Here is a 20,115-nt window from a genome sequence, read left to right on the forward strand (position 1 = left end):
CAACACAAGAAATTATGTAATGCCACGCCACATTACACATGAAAACCCTACAAAGCTAAAGTAGTGAAAGGCGTACAAGTAGGAATGAAGGAAAACATGATGGCTAGTTTTAGTAGATAAGAGAGGCTGGTTCTGTGAATCCTAATGAGCGTTTAGTAAAACCGCTCCTCTGAAACAGGCCTCCATGGCCTTTCTCTGCACTGCACGCCTCCAACAGGAATAAAGAATGGCTTTAAAAATTCATACTACTTCTGAATTATTCAACAATACCCCCTGCCGCCACATCAGATTAGAGAGAGAGCGGAAAGGAGGGGGAGTTAGACGGATGGTTGAGCCGAGGGCTTTGCTTGCAGTGGGGCTGGGGGAGAGGGAGCGAGGGATTGAGGAACAGAGAGGGAGAAAGGGAGAGAGTGCATAGAAGGGGAGCGTCTTTGGGATTTTCTTCTTCCCAGAATATCCCCTCTGCTCCATAGACAGGGGCCAAAAACACACGTGGAGCAACTCAGAACGTAAACACTGGAACCAGGGGTTACTGGCGGGTAGCCCTTTCCTGCACTCACGTGACCTAGTGGCCTTATGGGATGTTATTCATATTCTTCATCATTTCATAATTAATTGGTGTTCCTATGTCAAATGGTTTTGTTATATTTCAGTCTTCTGTGATATAAAAGTGCACTATTGGGATACAAACTCAAAATTGAACACATTTCAACTCTATATCTGACATGGTACATGTGTCTTCTTTTTAAGCCCATAACCATGTGTGTGAGATGTCTGCTTTTGTATCAAAGTAGATTTGTTTAAGACCAAGCAACACTGTGTGTGACACTGATTTAGCCCACTGCAGGTAAAGGTTTTAGCAGCATTCCCATCCCAGCTGGTAGACAGGCAGACAGACAGGCTGGCAGACAGAAAAACACTGGGAGGCAGGCAGAAAGACAGGCAGGGCAACACTAGGAGGGAGAGTGGGCGGGAGGGGACATTTACAGAGCGTGAACTCAAGTGCCCTCTACTCTACATTTAGAGGGAGAGATGTGTGTTAGTGTGTAGGTGTGTAGAGGTGGATGACATAAGACAGAAAGCGCTGGCTCATAGGCTTCGTGTGAGTGTGACTAGAGGTTGACTGGAGGTCAGCGTTGTTTATATCCATGACTCCACCCTCATTAATCATTCTCAGGGGAAATCCCCCCCCCTCCCATCTTGGCTGCTCAACAGCTCTCCTTACTCTGGAACATCATCACCTAGCCGTCAGCTATATATAGCGTGAGTCAGTGAAGCAGCCAGCCAAGCAGGCACCTGGGAGCAGCAGAGTGGATGAGTGGATAGATAAGAGGGATAGTGGGTGTCAAGAGACAGACAGACAGATATACAGGGCAATATGAGGTCTCTCCTGTGTTAGAGCAAAGTATGGAGACTATTCTCTGTCCACTTCAACCAATCATAATCATTGAACTATCTAAACAGCTGTGAAATATATTTATCATAACCAAAATATTGTATTTTCAGCTGTTTGAAGTAAAAAAAAAAAAAAAAAAGCTGGGACCAAGAGACTGAAAAACAGCTTCTATCTCAAGGTCATCAGACTGTTAAATAGCCATCACTAGCCGGCTACCACCCGGTTACTCAACCCTGCATCTTAGAGGCTGCTGCCCCATATACATAGACATGGAATCACTGGCCACTTTAATCATGGAACACTAGTCACTTTAATTGTGTTTACATACTGTTTTACTCATTTCATATGAACAGTTGAAGTCGGAAGTTTACAAATACTTAGGTTGGAGTCAATAAAACTCATTTTCTACCCCTCCACAAATTTCTTGTTAACAAACTATACTTTTGGCAAGTCTGTTAGGATATCTACTTTGTGCATGACACAAGTAATTTCCCCAACAATTGTTTACAGACAGATTATTTAACTTATAATTCACTGTATCACAATTCCAGTGAGTCAGAAGTTTACATACACTAAGTTGACTGTGCCTTTAAACAGCTTGGAAAATTTATATCAACATAACCTGAAAGAAGCCACTGCTCCAAAACCGCCATAAAAAGCCAGACTGCGGTTTGCAACTGCACATGGGGACAAAGATCATACTTTTTGGAGAAATGTCCTCTGGTCTGATGAAACAAAAATAGAACTGTTTGGCCATAATGACCATCATTATGTTTGGAGGAAAAAGGGGAAGGCGTGTAAGCCGAAGAACACCATCCAAACCGTGAAGCACAGGGATGGCAGCATCATGTTGTGGGGTTGCTTTGCTGCAGGAGGGACTGATGCACTTCACAAAATAGATGGCATCATGAGGAAGGAAAATTATGTGGATATATTGAAGCAACATCTCAAGTCATCAGTCAGGAAGTTAAAGCTTGGTCGCAAATGGGTCTTCCAAATGGACAATGACCCCAAGCATACTTCCAAAGTTGTGGCAAAATGGCTTAAGGACAAAAAAAGTCAAGGTATTGGAGTGGCCATCACAAAGCCCTGACCTCAATCCCATAGAAAATGTGTGGGCAAAACTGAAAAGGCATGTGTGAGCAAGGAGGCCTACAAACCTGACTCAGTTACACCAGCTCTGTCAGGAGGAATGGGCCAAAATTCACCCAACTTATTGTGGGAAGCTTGTGGAAGGCTATCCCCAACGTTTGACCCAAGTTAAACAATTTAAAGGCAATGCTACCAAATACTAATTGAGTGTAAGTAAACTTCTGACCCACTGGGAATGTGATGAAATAAATAAAAGCTGAAATAAATAATTCTCTACTATTATTCTGACATTTCATATTCTTAAAATAAAATGGTGATCCTAACTGGCCTAAGACAGGGATTTTTTATTTTTTATATTAAATGTCAGGAATTGTGAAAAACTGAGTTTAAATGTATTTGGCTAAGGTGTATGTAAACTTCCGACTTCAACTGTATAAACTGTATTCTACTGTGTTTTAGTCAATGCCACTCCAACATTGCTGGTCCTAATATTTATATATTTCTTAATTCCATTTTTTACTTTTAGATTTGGGTGTATTGTTGTGTATTGTTAGATACTACTGAGCTGTTGGAGCTAGGAACACAAGCGTTTCGCTACACCCGCAATAACATCTGCTAAATATGTGTATGTGACCAATAAAATGTGATCATATCCATAATAATCTCATCATGTAGACTAGTCCACCCGCACTGTATCTGCTAGCTGTTAAAGTACACATACCAGGACCAGAGTCGGCACGTGTGCCATTTATCACAACAGTTTGTGACAGAACTATCCGTCAAGTTCAAAATACAATAGAAGCGCAATGAACTTTAGATTTTTATGCGGTACATGAAAACTTAAGCGAAAATGTACATTTTGTGTGCTCTACTTCATCTTGCAAAGCCTTTTAAACGCATAATGTCAATTTGAAGGTAACAAATCTCAGGTGGGACAATGTTGTTGTTTTTCTGCAGATTTTAGAATATTGGCATGAAAATGTGTCAACAATAGGATGGAAACCAACTAGCTTCAGACGTACATACATTTCAACAAACCAGTGGTGTAAAGTACTTAAGCAGTTTTTTGGGGCATCTGTCCTTTACTTTACTATTTATATTTTTGACTTTTTACATTTACTCCACTACATTCTTAATGAAAATAATGAACTTTTTACACCTTACATTTTCCCTGACACACAAAAGTACTACATAGTTACATAGTAGTTACATTTTGATTGCTTAGTAGGACAGGAAAATGTGTCTAATTCGCGCACTTGTCAAGAGAACATCCATGGTCATCCCTACTGCCTCCAATCTGGCAGACTCACTAAACACAAAAGTCTTTGTTTGTAAATTATGTCTGAGTGTTGAACTGTGACCTTGGCTATCCAAAAAACAAGAAAATTGGGTCTTCTGGTTTGGTTAATATAAGACATTTTAAAATTATTTAATACTTTTACTTTTGATACTTAAGTACATTTAAAACCAAATACTTTTAGACTTTTACTCAAGTAGTATTTTACTGGGTTACTTTTACTGAGTCATTTTCTTTTAAGGTGCCTTTACTTTAACTCAAGTATGAAAATTCGGTACCTTTTTCCATCACTGCAACAAACATTAATGGCGTCATACTTGTTCAGACCAACATGTATCCCACCGTACCTATCTTGTTTGTCTAATAATAAAACAACAACAACACATTTTTCATCCTTTGGATATCTCTAGTGCTTGTAATACTTTATGTCATATGGCTTTAAATTGTGCTATTTTGTTTCTCTCTGAAGCCCTCATTTTTTCAAAAAAATGTCAAATGAGTCCAACCCATTGGTATCTCACCACTTTTGGACGTTATAGCACTCCCAGAATGCATTCATTAGTGAATCAAAAATAAATGCAGTACATTAGTTTATACTGGATTAAGTTAACTTTAATTAACTGTAATTTTGTTAGTTATGTTCCAACGCTCCATCTTGTGACAATATCAGTTCATTTTAAGTCTTGGTTTCAATAGTTTATATTTTTTTCTAAGAGATTGTCAGTTGGATAGGATCTCTGCAATGTTTTGTACATATTACCTATCATATGCGTATCCTTTTCTGACTCAAATAGGAGTCCCTCAACATTGCTCTGTCCAAAAGATTTCAGATTCAAAATTGTGTGATATAAAACTGATAAATATTTAATTCAATTGCAGTGTATGTTCTACTTCCATTAAATATGCTGAGCAAAAATATAAACGTAACACTTAAAGTTTTGGTACCATGTTTTATGAACTGAAATGAAAGATCCTAGAAATCATTCATATGCACAAAAAACATATTTCTCTCAAATGATTTGCACAAATGTTAGTGAGCGTTTCTCTTTTGACAAGATAATCCATCCACCTGACAGGTGTGGCATATCATGAAGCTGATTAATATCATATCACAGGTGCACCTTGTGCTGGGCACAATAAAAGGCCACTCTAAAATGTGTAGTTTTGTCACACAAAGCAATGTGTTTTGAGGGGGTGTGCAATTGGCATGCTGACGGCAAGAATGTCCACCGGAGCTGTTGCCAGATAATTGAATGTTCTTTTCTCTACCATAAGCCGCATCCAACATCGTTTTAGAGAATTTGGTAGTACGTCCAACCGGCCTCACAACCGCACATCACGTGTAACCACACCAGCCCAGGACCTCCACATCCGGCTTCTTCATCTGCAGGATTGTCTGAGACCAGCCACCCAGACAGCTAAGGAAACTTTGGGATTGCACAACTGAATAATTTCTGCACAAACTGTAAGAAACCGTCTCAGGGAAGCTCATCTGCGTGCTCGTCGTCCTCACCAGGGTCTTGACCTGACTGCAGTTACGCGTCGTAACTGACTTCAGTGGGAAAATGCTCACCTTCGATGGCCACTGGGACGCTGGAGAAATGTGCCCTTCACGGATGAATTCCGGTTTCAACAGTACCAGGCAGATGGCAGACAGCATGTATGGCGTTGTGTGGGCGAACGGTTTACTGATGTCAATGTTGTGTACATACAGCCCCATGGTGGCAGTGGGGTTATGGTATGGGCAGGCATAAGCTACGGACAACAAACACAATTGCATTTTATTGATGGCAATTTGAATGCACAGAGATACCGTGACGAGATCCTGAAGCCCATTGTCGTGCCATTTCATGTTGCACAGCCCCATGTCGCAAGGATCTGTACAAAATTCCAGGAAGCTGAAAATATCCCAGTTCTTCTATGGTCTGCATACTCACCAGACATGTCACCCATTGAGCATGTTTGGGATGCTCCGTATTGACGTGTATGACAGTGTGTTCCAGTTCCCACAAATATACAGCAACTTCACACAACCAATGAGTGCGACAACATTCCACAGGCCACAATCAACAGCCTGATCAACCCGCAGCAAGGTTCCAACATCTAGTGGAAAGCATTCCCAGAAGAGTGGAGCCTGTTATAGCAGCAAAGGAGGGACCAACTCCATATTAATGCCCATGATTTTGGAATGAGATGTTCAACGAGCAGGTGTCCACATACTTTTGGTCATGTAGTGCATCTATAACCAACAGATGCATATCTGTTTTCCCAGTCATGTGAAATCCATAGATGAGGGCCTAATACATTTATTTAAATCCTTATATGAACTGTAACTCAGTAAAAGCTTAGAAATTGTTTCATGTTGCGTTTCTATTTTGGTTCAGTGTAGACGCACTGACCTGGCTCAAAATGAAGGTAAATATTCATATCAGAAGGTTATGTCTCCATCAAGTGGCTAAGAGGCTGGGATGCAGACATATGCAAGAGTAGGTGTGTGTCTGTGTAACACATGGAGATGTGTGAAACTTACACCTCAGCCTGAAGAGTCCCCACTTGCGCCACCGTATAGCTAGCTTTTCACGTGGCGGGACTGGAAAGACACTTTGGGAGGGCGGTCATGTGTGCTAGAAAAAGACAAGGTCCTGGGTTTGAGCCTCAGTGTTGGCCGAATCAGAATGAAGTGGCACTCACTAAGCAAGCAGTGTAATGTCCTTTACATCTGCGTGGGTGTGGTGCGCTTGTGTGGTGAAGGCAGGTGCTCTTCTCCACCCTCTTAGCAAAAGCAATCTGGTGTGACTCACGCGTGTGAGGCCCTGGTGTTCTATTTAAAAGTCAGGGTCCCTTTTCTCATCAACGCTCTGAATTAGAGGCGCAACCTTTACGCTCCAGCTCTCTCTCCTTAGCTGAGCGCAGTAATTGTGCTTAGAAACACAGTGTCAGGGACAACATGCAAAAAACAAATACTTTGTCTTATAAATAGCATAGTAGCATTACCTATTACCTATTACTTAACCTTTCTAATGCTGTAATCAAATCCAGCCATATATCTAGAGGTATTATAACTGGTGATACTATCAAGGGGACCTCAGGGAACCTTGTTTTTATTTTCTTGCAAGACACATTATCAGTCCACGAAAAGGCACACAAACCTTTACATGACGTCCGTACACACTGCTTGCATGAAAAGTCTCAATCTTCCAAATACATGCCAAAATGAGTCTACACAACATCATTATCACCCCCACCACCACCGTCATCATCATCATAAGTACCGGTCATTACCAGGAGAGGGCGGCTGCAACTTGGCCTGCTTCCTGTTGTCCCCCCCAGTCCCAGTGTTGCTGTCGGCCGGCTGGTCCTCTCCCCGCTCCACCTTACACTCATAGGCAAACAGGTACTGGATGTACTGCTTCTTCAGAGAGCTGGCGGAGCTACTGGAGGTACCAACACTCAGACTAGTGGACAGCTCTCGCCACTTCTTGTTCTTGTTCACCTGGAGGGGAGAGGATGGAAGGGAGGATAGGGGGGATGGGGAGACAAGAGACAGGAGACAGGAGACAGAGCATTAATACAATGGCATGTTAGTCCGCTGTATGTACCCTGGCTTGTAACTGCTAACCAGTTGCTTTGTCCCACTTCAAAGCGACTACCAGATAAGTGATGTTGACGAGTCTAATCAAACACATCAAAAGTGTATAGCGCAACATTATTTCTGTCCTGCAATACATGAGAAAAACACTTCGCAGTGTCTATCAGTCCTGTAAGACACAATGAAATGAACTCAGTGGTTGTCTCTCACCATGGCCAGGCCCCCTATCTCCTTGACCACCATGTACAGTCTGTAGAGGTCCAGGGGCTTCTTGCCCACAGCAGGGAGGTGGGGAACAGGTGTACCCCTCTCCTCCATAAAGGACAGGTAGCGGTCCACCCAGCCATGCCTCTCCGGCTCCCCACCCATATCATACAGACGTGTGATTTGCTCGTTAGTCATGGTGGACGAGTTGGGCTTCTGAGTTCGGAAGAGATATATGGAATTAGCTCCAACCTTGCAAACTGGCACAACTACTCACATCAGTCAGCATACTGAAGATAAAAAACAACAACAAATAAAACACTGGAAGATATTGGTTGGAATGTAAAGGAAGAGTGTCACATACAGGGCTGGAGGGAGTCTTTGGCCAGACGGGGCTGCTGATGCTGTCACTGTCATCCCCATGGTAGGAGGACAGGCTGGCTGGGCTGGGGGACAGGGGAGAGGGGACAAGCATGGCACCAGGGGTGGTGGGCTGGGAGACACACTGGGATCCACTGTAGCCATCCTGTAACATACACAGAGAGAGGGAGAGAGCCCTGTGGTGAGTGTTAGTGGTGGAGACAGAGTGGAATGGATTCTGTTTTTCGTATTGCTCTGTTCTTTCCTCACCCATTCCTTCACCCCAAACACTACCGTGTGTGAACAAAAAGTGAGTATGTTCTAAAAGGCCCCCTTGCGATTAGCTGCATGCATCAAAAACACTCAGCAAACCAGAAAGAGAGACACAGCAAGAAAGACCACTCAGAATGCAGGGAACAAGTGCTCTGTGTACAGGTAGGTATATGTTTGAGCGTTTCAGTGACAGATTGCATATGTCAGCAGAACCATCTCTCTCTCGTAGAAAGCCTCTGGTTCCCCTGGTCTCTCTCTCTCTCTCTCTCTCTCTCTCTCTCTCTCTCTCTCTCTCTCTCTCTCTCTCTCGTCTGCCAGGGCAGGGAGACTAAGGCCTTGTCTTGTTACTACCGAGTACAGACACATCATCTCTTAAGGGACCTCTGGGGGTCTTCACACAGCTCAGACTGCCTTCAATAATTCAACACCCACCACTACTATCAACAAAGACTGGGCTTTTCATAGAAATGATGGGGGCAAAACCAAAAGGCAGGAATGGAAAGAGCCAAAGTGCAAAGCTGTTGCTGAGCTGAGCTTCATTTGGGAGAAGTGAGCAGTCAGCATTATAGTGGGTTGGGCTGTGGCGAGGAGTGAAAGCACAGTGTGTGTGGATGTGTGCATGATTCTAAACAACCTCTTTGCAGTTATAGCTGCCAACACATCAAAAGGAACAGAGATGATGACAAAAACAAATCAAGAGGACGTTATGAACTGTAAGAGTTGAACAAATGATTTAACATGGCAAGAAAACATATGCAGCATATGCTGACCAGATGCCTTTGGTTCATTAGTGAGTGAGTGAGAGCGAGAGAGAGGTTGTACCTTGGGTCTGGGAGGTTCATTGGTGGGCATGCTCTCCTCCTTGCCATCCATTTTCTGCTTCCCAACAGGAGTCACCATCCCATCCCCAGCCATCCCCATGGGCCCTACACAGAAGAAAATGGAGGGAAGAATCAATTAAAGATTTTCACACATTTTAAAGTAAATTTCCAGTGTTTACAGATTTCTATGAAATATGACCTGTTATTACTTACAGTACGAGTGAAAGTTTTCCTTCCAAAATGTTTTATTTAAGTTTGTTTAAAAAGCTGCTTTTCTGTGTTGAAATGGAGTGGGCGTACCACAACAACAGAATGGTGTGGGCGTATACCGGTCATAAAAAATATAGATCGCTGATTGGCCAGCTCATCCTCATCTAGACCGCTGATGGCCAGCTCATCCTCCACAGGAGTATGACATCATACTCTATGAGGAAATAGCAAAAAATAAAAATAAACGGTCTGTTTGAGATACAAGTTTGAGGTGTTTTTTTGTGTTTTTTTCTCCAATTTATGCTTTGACCACAAATCCGCGAGTATAGAACGAGTCAACAACATTATTTATGCATAAGTTAATCAGAACATTCCCTTTTAAAAGTAAGATTTGCAGTGGACAGTTCATTTAAAAGGCATTGGTGCATCATGAGTGAATTGCCCCTCTGGGATAATAAGGACTCTACTCTGTTCTGGCATTGGTGCATCATGAGTGCACCAGACAAACTTTTGAATGAAACATATGAGTGCATAATGAATGGATGTTCACACCTGGGGGTACTTGGTCTATCCACAGGGGGTACTTGAGAAGACTGATGAGACCATAGGTCTACTGGTTAAATGTACATGAGTGGGTACTTCAGGGCTACTCCGGGTAGAGCTAAATTCAGTTTGTGCGACAGTAACTGAAGAAGTTTGGGAACCACTGGCCTAGTGTATGAGGAGCAATCTTCACATAGCATGTACATAAGGAGTCGATGGGGGTATTAGTCATTGTAGCCATTGTGCTACATCTTGTCTCTGAAATACGCGCACACAGAGCCAAATGATGAGCTGTTCTGACGCCAAAGAACAGTTCTGGATAATGGAGAAAGTATTATCAAAATGTCTGTCTCTCTGGGGAGATGGAACACGTCCTTTCTATCTCCAAGGTCCTCTTCCAGGGATTCTTCTCAAAAGGAATAAAGGCAAAATAAACTAATAAAAATGAAGAAGGCATTGCTTGAGATTTTTAAAAAAGAGCCTTTAAATGAAAAGCCATTGCACTCTCTCGGCCTTGCTGACTATATATCTTACGCTTTTGTCTAACATTGAATAGGTATTTCAGCACCACAAATATAAATTCTGCTCTCGCAATGTTTATGAACTGGTAGACGTAAAGATGATATTAACATTTTTGATATCTTAGGTAACATCAAAAGTTCTTGGTCGAAATGAATAATATCTTGAAGACTACTTTCCGAGTGTGGACTGAATAAGCATTTTCCTATTGAGAAGAAAGTGTCCCTACATGCCAAGAGTCCCAAGGTTTGTCCCTTTATTTCTCAGCTCGGCGCTCAGCACTATGTGAAACTAATAGCTTTTTACCAACCCCAGGGGCAGCTGAGATGAGTTTTTAAGAACCTTGGCACTCTAATTCATTTGAAGTCTTCCAAATGTCATGCAGCCTGATATTTAGTTTTGTAAGGCTGAGCAGAAAGCTCTTTTCAGATAGAGCCTTGCATTCTCCGAGGTGTGTTTAGCACAATGTGGAGGGGTGAAGGGCAAGAGAGAGCAGGAGAAAGGGGCACACTGCATTAATCTGTTCTCAGGAGGGCCAACGGAACAAGACAAATAACAGAACAGAGCTGTCTGCAGGAAATAAAACATCTTCAGAACAGTAACCAGCTCTGTATACAAAATAAAAATACAGAAATATCACATTTACATAAGTATTCAGACCCTTTACTCAGTACTTTGTTAAAAGCACCTTTGGCAGCGATGACAGCCTCAAGTCTTCTTGGGTATGACGCTACAAGCTTGGCACACCTGTATTTGGGGAGTTACTCCCATTCTTCTCTGCAGATCCTCTCAAGCTCTGTCAGGTTGGATGGGGAGCATCGCTGTACCGCTATTTTGAGGTCTCTCCAGAGATGCTCGATCGGGTTCAAGTCCGGGCTCTGGCCAGGACACTCAAGTTCATTCAGAGACCTGTCCTGAAGCCACTCCTGCGTTGTCTTGGTTGTGTGCTTAGGGTAGTGGTCCTGTTGGAAGAACCTTCGCCCCCAGTCTGAGGTCCTGAGCTCTCTGGAGCAGGTATTCATCAAGGACCTCTCTGTACTTTGCTCCGTTCATCTTCCCCTCGATCCTGACTAGTCTCCCAGTCCCTGCCGTTGAAAAACATCCCCACAGCATGATGCTCCCACCACAATGCTTCATCATAGGGATAGTGCCAGGTTTCCTCCAGATGTGGCACTTGGCATTCAGGCCAAAGTGTTCAATCTTTTCATCAGATCAGAAAATCTTGCTTCCCATGGTCTGAGAGTCTTTAGGTTCCTTTTGGCAAACTCCAAGAGGGCTGTCATGTGCCTTTTACTGAGGAGTGGCTTCCGTTTGGCCACTCTACCATACAGGCCTGATTGGTGGAGTGCTGCAGAGATGGTTGTCATTCTGGAAGGTTCTTCCATCTCCACAGAGGAACTCTCTAGCTCTGTCACAGTGACCATCAGGTTCTTGTTCACCTCCCTGACCAAGGTCCTTCTCCCCCAATTGCTCAGTTTGGCCAGGCGACCAGCTCTAGGAAGTCTCTAGGAGTCTGGGTGGTTCCAAACTTCTTCCATTTAAGAATGATGGAGGCCACTGTGTTGTTGGGGACCTTCAATACTGCAGAATGTTTTTGGTACCCTTCCCCAGATCTGTGCCTCGACACAACCCTGTCTTGGAGCTCTACGGATAATTCCTTTGACCTCGTGGCTTGGTTTTTGCTCTGACAACTGTGGGACCTTATATAGACAGATGTGTGCCTTTCCAAATTATGTCCAATCAATTAAATTTACCACAGGTGGACTCCAATGAAGTTATGAGCTTGATGCCTTGATAAGCTCCTTTCCTGAGGACGGCTCACCTCTCACAGTTCTGGGCGACTTTAACCTCCCCACGTCTACCTTTGACTCATTCCTCTCTGCCTCCTTCTTTCCACTCCTCTCCTCTTTTGACCTCACCCTCTCACCTTCCCCCCCTACTCACAAGGCAGGCAATACGCTCGACCTCATCTTTACTAGATGCTGTTCTTCCACTAACCTCATTGCAACTCCCCTCCAAGTCTCCGACCACTACCTTGTATCCTTTTCCCTCTCGCTCTCATCCAACACTTCCCACACTGCCCCTACTCGGATGGTATCGCGCCGTCCCAACCTTCGCTCTCTCTCCCCCGCTACTCTCTCCTCTTCCATCCTATCATCTCTTCCCTCTGCTCAAACCTTCTCCAACCTATCTCCTGATTCTGCCTCCTCAACCCTCCTCTCCTCCCTTTCTGCATCCTTTGACTCTCTATGTCCCCTATCCTCCAGGCCGGCTCGGTCCTCCCCTCCCGCCTCCGTGGCTCGACGACTCATTGCGAGCTCACAGAACAGGGCTCCGGGCAGCCGAGCGGAAATGGAGGAAAACTCCGCCTCCCTGCGGACCTGGCATCCTTTCACTCCCTCCTCTCTACATTTTCCTCCTCTGTCTCTGCTGCTAAAGCCACTTTCTACCACTCTAAATTCCAAGCATCTGCCTCTAACCCTAGGAAGCTCTTTGCCACCTTCTCCTCCCTCTTGAATCCTCCTCCCCCCCTCCTCCCTCTCTGCAGATGACTTCGTCAACCATTTTGAAAAGAAGGTCGACGACATCCGATCCTCGTTTGCTAAGTCAAACGACACCGCTGGTTCTGCTCACACTGCCCTACCCTGTGCTCTGACCTCTTTCTCCCCTCTCTCTCCAGATGACATCTCGCGTCTTGTGACGGCCGGCCGCCCAACAACCTGCCCGCTTGACCCTATCCCCTCCTCTCTTCTCCAGACCATCTCCGGTGACCTTCTCCCTTACCTCACCTCGCTCATCAACTCATCCCTGACCGCTGGCTACGTCCCTCCCGTCTTCAAGAGAGCGAGAGTTGCACCCCTTCTGAAAAAACCTACACTCGATCCCTCCGATGTCAACAACTACAGACCAGTATCCCTTCTTTCTTTTCTCTCCAAAACTCTTGAACGTGCCGTCCTTGGCCAGCTCTCCCGCTATCTCTCTCAGAATGACCTTCTTGATCCAAATCAGTCAGGTTTCAAGACTAGTCATTCAACTGAGACTGCTCTTCTCTGTATCACGGAGGCACTCCGCACTGCTAAAGCTAACTCTCTCTCCTCTGCTCTCATCCTTCTAGACCTATCGGCTGCCTTCGATACTGTGAACCATCAGATCCTCCTCTCCACCCTCTCCGAGTTGGGCATCTCCGGCGCGGCCCATGCTTGGATTGCGTCCTACCTGACAGGTCGCTCCTACCAGGTGGCGTGGCGAGAATCTGTCTCCTCACCACGCGCTCTCACCACTGGTGTCCCCAGGGCTCTGTTCTAGGCCCTCTCCTATTCTCGCTATACACCAAGTCACTTGGCTCTGTCATAACCTCACATGGTCTCTCCTATCATTGCTATGCAGACGACACACAATTAATCTTCTCCTTTCCCCCTCTGATGACCAGGTGGCGAATCGCATCTCTGCATGTCTGGCAGACATATCAGTGTGGATGACGGATCACCACCTCAAGCTGAACCTCGGCAAGACGGAGCTGCTCTTCCTCCCGGGGAAGGACTGCCCGTTCCATGATCTCGCCATCACGGTTGACAACTCGTGTCCTCCTCCCAGAGCGCTAAGAACCTTGGCGTGATCCTGGACAACACCCTGTCGTTCTCAACTAACATCAAGGCGGTGGCCCGTTCCTGTAGGTTCATGCTCTACAACATCCGCAGAGTACGACCCTGCCTCACACAGGAAGCGGCGCAGGTCCTAATCCAGGCACTTGTCATCTCCCGTCTGGATTACTGCAACTCGCTGTTGGCTGGGCTCCCTGCCTGTGCCATTAAACCCCTACAACTCATCCAGAACGCCGCAGCCCGTCTGGTGTTCAACCTTCCCAAGTTCTCTCACGTCACCCCGCTCCTCCGCTCTCTCCACTGGCTTCCAGTTGAAGCTCGCATCCGCTACAAGACCATGGTGCTTGCCTACGGAGCTGTGAGGGGAACGGCACCTCAGTACCTCCAGGCTCTCATCAGGCCCTACACCCAAACAAGGGCACTGCGTTCATCCACCTCTGGCCTGCTCGCCTCCCTACCACTGAGGAAGTACAGTTCCCGCTCAGCCCAGTCAAAACTGTTCGCTGCTCTGGCCCCCCAATGGTGGAACAAACTCCCTCACGACGCCAGGACAGCGGAGTCAATCACCACCTTCCGGAGACACCTGAAACCCCACCTCTTTAAGGAATACCTAGGATAGGATAAAGTAATCCTTCTCACCCCCCCCCCCCTTTAATAGACCTATATGCACTATTGTAAAGTGGCTGTTCCACTGGATGTCATAAGGTGAAAGCACCAATTTGTAAGTCGCTCTGGATAAGAGCGTCTGCTAAATGACTTAAATGTAAATGTTATAGAAACATCTCAAGGATGATCAATGGAAACAGGATACACCTGAGCTCAACTTCGTGTCTTATAGCAATGGGTCTGAATACTGATGTAAATAAGGTATGGTTTTTAAATTTTTTAATACATTTGCAAAATGTCTAAAAACCTGTTTTCGTTGTGTCATTATGGGGTATTGTGTGTAGATTGCTGCATTTTTTTCCTTTAATCCATTATAGAAAATATGGCTGTAATGTAACAAAATATGGAAAAAGTCCAGGGGTCTCAATACTTTCCGAAGGCACAGTATATATTTTTTATTTAACCTTTATTTAACTAGGCAAGTCAGTTAAGAACAAATTCTCATTTACAATGACGACCTACCCTGGCCAAACCCTCCCCGAACCCAGACAACGCCCGCCCTATGGGACTCTGATCACGACCGGTATGTGACACAGCCCAGTATTGAACCAGGGTCTGTATTGATGCCTCTAGCACTGCGATGCAGTGCCTTAGACCGCTGCGTCACTCAGGAGACACTCCATCACTCTCCTTCTTGGTCAAATAGCCCTTACACAGCCTGGAGGTGTGGGTCATTGTCCTGTTGAAAAACAAATGATAAGCGCAAACCAGATGGGACGGCATATCGCTGCAGAATGCTGTGGTAGTCATGCTGGTTAAGTGTGCCTTCAATTCTAAATAAATCACTGACAGTGTCACCAGCAAAGTACCCCCAAACCATCACACCTTCTCCTCCATGCTTCATGGTGGGAACCTCACATGCGGAGATCATCCGTTCACCTCACAAAGACACGGCGGTTGGAACCAAAAGACTCACATTTTTACTCGCTGGTCTAATGTCCATTGCACGTATTTCTTGGCACAAGCAAGTCTCTTTTTATTGGTGTCCTTTAGTAGTGGTTTCTTTGCAACAATTCAACCATGAGGCCTGATTCACGCAGTCTCCTCTGAACAGTAGATGTTGAGATGTCTGTTACTTGAACTCTGTGAAGCATTTATTTGGGCTGCAATTTCTGAGGCTGGTAACTCTAATGAATTTATCCTCTGCAGCAGAGGTAACTCTGGGTCTTCCTTTCCTGTGGCGGTCCTCATGAGAGACAGTTTCATCATAGCGCTTGATGGTTTTTGCACTTGAAAAACATTTAAAGTTATTGAAATGTTCCTCATTGACTGACCTTCATGTCTTAAAGTAATGACGGACTATTGTTTTTTTCTTCTTATTTGAGCTGTTCTTGTCATAATATACCACCCCCACCTTGTCACAACACAACTGATTGGCTCAAACGCATTAAGAAGGAAAGAAATTCCACAATTAACTTTTAACAAGGCACACCTGTTAATTGAAATGCATTCAAGGTGTCCACATCATGAAGCTGGTTGAGAGAATGCTAAAGAGAATGCCAAGAGTGTGCAAAGCTGTCATCAAGGGTGGCTACTTTGAAGAATCTAAAATCTATTTTGATTTATTTAAAAAAAAAATAGGTTAATACATGATATCATATGTGTTATTTTGTAGTTCACTATTATTCTTCACTATGACCCTTGAATGAGTAGATTTGTCCAAACTTTTGACTGGTACTGTATATATTTATTTTTTATTCTTTTTATATTCTTTTTTTACTCTGCATCATTGGAAAAAGGTTTGTCAGCAAGCCTTTAACTGTAAAGTCTACACCAGTTGTATTCGACACATGTGATACATAACATTCGATTTGATTTGTTGTTGGAAGTCTGTCAAACTGAAGGCTATAGAAGACTCAACTTAATCTCACAACCATTTTAGACAATTGTTCACTACTTTGGTTGCTGTTGGGTACCTTGTTGGCCAGTCCAGGTCTTACCTGAGGGTGGCATATTGTAGGGTGGACCCTGTGGCGTGCCCATGCCTGAGTTGTTGCCCTGTGACTGGTTGATGGGGGGCACAATCTGGTTTATGCCAGGGCCTGGGTAGCTGCCCTGTCTGGGACACAGAGAGAGAGAGACAAGAGCTGGTTAGAGAGGAAAGACTGGACCCAGCTACATGGTGTGGAGAGCAATTAGTTGGCTTTTGACATGGTAGTAGAAAAGACTCCGTAATAGATTAGACTTTCTGCCTCTATTTCAAAGCTATAAGGGCCATGCCAGGTAGAGGATATACCCATATGTTTCAGTACTGTATAAACCATCATCCTGAAAATGTATGGGCGCATTTCGTAGAAAAAAACAGAATCTCTCTTTAAAAGCAAGTGTGTGTGAGTCACAGCCGAATAGAAAGCTGTTTCATCCTCCTATCCTTCCTCTCATCCCTTGCAAATCCCTCACCCCTCCTCTCCTCAGCCCTCTTCCCTCCTCTCCCCATGAAGTCATAATTTAACTAATTAAGGTGTGCTTCTGGAAAGGATCATGTTATTTGTTGCTATGGCGACAGCTGAAATCAATCCCGTTCTTTTCTCCTTGCCTCGTCGCATCACGGCGTGTTGGGAGGACATCAGAGGGCTTATCAGCAACCTGCTGAACCAGCGTCACACACAGCAGACAGACGGTCACTGTCACCGCTCCATACCCTGTGCCCTGTACAATGCTAGCTCTGTACCAGCCCTGTACTCAACAGACATCGCACCAGGATGGATAGCAGTTGGAACATCTCTACTTCCTACTGGTCCAAATAATCCCTTGGATAACGAGAGAACAGGAAAAGGAGAGTGAGAGAAGTGGCAGAGGGGGTGAGAGAGAGAGAGAGAGAGAGAGAGAGAGAGAGAGAGAGAGAGAGAGAGAGAGAGAGAGAGGGGTAGGAGTACAGAAGATCCCCTCATCTGTTGTGGATCATTTCCTTGAAGTGGCGAGAGAGTAGAGCAGACTAAAAAGGGTATTTAAGGAACATGGAGTAAAGGGTTGACAGTAATAGTAGTAGTAGTAGTAGTAGCAGTAGTGGGGTAGCTTTGTGCTAAAATGCCACACTGACAAGGTCATAGTAATTGCCTTTCCGTCTGGAGGGCAATCCTACATCCTACATTCATCTCAACACTGTGATCACAAGGACAAAAAAACAATACAAACTCTCAATCCGGATTTGTGTCAGTCAGTCAAAAGAGCTGAACTTCCCCAAGCAGAGGAGGACAACAATGTATTGGATGTGTGACAGTGACTAACCAGGCAGAAGGAGGGATGGGTTAGAGATTATTGGGAGGTTTATCATCTCACAGATGTAATTAGTCATAGAGCATGTGTGATGATACATATGTAATCCCTCTATGGGCCTGGGCTCACAGGAAAAAACATGGCTCACAGACAACAACATACACTGATATCCATCAAATCCTGCCTGTTATAGACTATTTTCTTGGCAGCACTTTATTTGACAGTACTGTTTTACGATGGGATTTGCTGGGTATTTCCAAGGAAATAATGTGGTATCATTAGGTACTTTCTGTTACTTCAATGAATTCAACACAATCGGTAGCTAACATGGTGACAATTGCCACCTCGTGTCGGAGTATATCGCTTCAGTTCCGTAAAGTGCTATTTCTTCCTACTGCATCCACAACCTACATCGCCCCACATACAACAAAAATCCCAGCGCCAGTGTTGACGAGAATAATGTAATAAAAAACATCAACAACAACAAGAAAGTGGAGTTGGACTGTGGGGCTAGTCCATTATTACAAATTCATGCCATAAAAAAAAGCCCATTAGGAAACACTTGATGGAGGGAACGCAGGCCGTTTAATCACACTTAATGTATGCATGTGCTGCTATCAAAAAAGGCACAGCACATTTATCTTGCTCTCGGGCACCTTCGCTGGGGGAAAAAAAAACCTGTTGCCGCAGAGAACGATTGGAAAGCAGAAAGGGAGGGAGAGGCGGAAGGATGGAGAGGGAAAGAGAGGCGAAACGCAGCAAGAGGGGAGTGGGACAAAGCGAAAAGGAGAAATACAAGAGAGAGAGGATAAATAGAGAGATGAGAGAGCAGAGAGGGGAAAAGATAGTGAAGAGAGAGGGAGTGTGTCCCGGGTGAGACTGTGGGGGGCGTATTTCCAGCTCACAGCGCAGGCTGTACCATCCAGTCGTCATTGTAGCGTAATCATTGTATCGTGAGCTGAGCTAGCTGAGCTAGGGGACGGTTGAGAGGAATCTGAGCTCCTCTAATTGAGAAGGATAAAACCCAGCCCCACCCTCTATTGTTTTTGATCTCTCTCTCTCTCTCTCTCTCTCTCTCTCTCTCTCTCTATCCAGTCTCTCTCTCGCTCTCTCTCTCTCTCTCTCTCTCTCTCTCTCTCTCTCTCTCTCATTGTGTTGTGTTGTGTGGGAGAACACAGCTGTTTTGTTGTGCTCTGCTTCTCAAAAAGATACTACTGATTTGACACTGCTTTCAATTGAATCTGTGAGCCAGCAAGTTGTAACATGAATATGGCCAGATAAAGTCAGGAAAAACTAATAAAATAAACCATAAAATGTGGATTTAGTTTTAGCCCAGAAACAAGATAGGAAGAAAACATTACTACCAGCGCAAACCATTATGAGTAATGCTCTCATGGGGTGTTAGCCACATTTAGAGCCTCCTGAAATATTCTGAGGGAAATAATATGTGCTTTGAATCACTTCAGCAGATAAACAGATTAGTAATCACTGTTCTATTTAAATGACTAGCCCTGTAGTCAGTCCCAGTCCCAGTCTTGTCGCCCTCCCTGCCTGCCTGTCTCTCTGTCTCCCCTCATCCCCCTGCATGGAACTCTGCTGTCTGTCCTTAGTATTCTGTCCACATGTGTGAAGGACATCTGAGGAGGCCAGTCTCTGAGCACGGCTGGGGAGAGAAAGGGAGAGAGGGCCGTTGCCAAGGGCTGCCATGGTTACCGGGTGCCAGACAGCCAGCTGCAGTCACACACACAGCTCCATGCCAGACCAGCACTACAGTGCCAGTGTCAAAGTCCCCTTCCTGCCTGTCCACTGCAAACACTCACTGCTACAACAGGGAGTGAATTATGTGTGGCAGGAGAAAATAGGGGTACTAAAGTACTGCCACCATCCAGACCCTATCATTACCCAGCCCCACCACCCCCCATCAACCCTGCCTGGTGAGAGGGAGAGGGAGAGAGAGAGAGAGAGAGAGAGAGAGAGAGAGAGAGAGGGGGTCTGCATGGTGTAGTCAGTGGGAGGGTATGAACAATATGAATTATATATGGGCACAATCTGCTCTTAAGGAAGCTCCCTCTCAGCCACAGCTCCATTCCAAGCAGCCAGCTCAGCTAGCGCCTGCCTACCTGACTCAACCCAAACAGAATCAAAAATAAAACAATGAATGAAAGGACAGCCTTTTAACATATTAAATCCTGAGAAAAGCCCCCCTCCCCCTTACATCAAACAGTTCTGAAGGGAGAGAAGCCATTTATTAAAGCCTAGCTGGAGCTGATGCCAAGGCTGCCTGTGAGCCACAACGCTGGCGGCAACAGCAATGCATTCTTGACATT

The 20,115-nt window shown here is 44.9% G+C and overlaps 1 pseudogene; it reads right to left on the bottom strand.

The window, feature by feature from the left end:
* Positions 1-20,115, bottom strand: part of LOC115138792 (AT-rich interactive domain-containing protein 1B-like) — a 229,549-nt pseudogene that overhangs the window by 7,323 nt on the left and 202,111 nt on the right.

This window comes from Oncorhynchus nerka, linkage group LG12, assembly GCF_034236695.1.
Source record: "Oncorhynchus nerka isolate Pitt River linkage group LG12, Oner_Uvic_2.0, whole genome shotgun sequence".
NCBI classification, from domain to species: Eukaryota; Metazoa; Chordata; class Actinopteri; order Salmoniformes; family Salmonidae; genus Oncorhynchus; species Oncorhynchus nerka.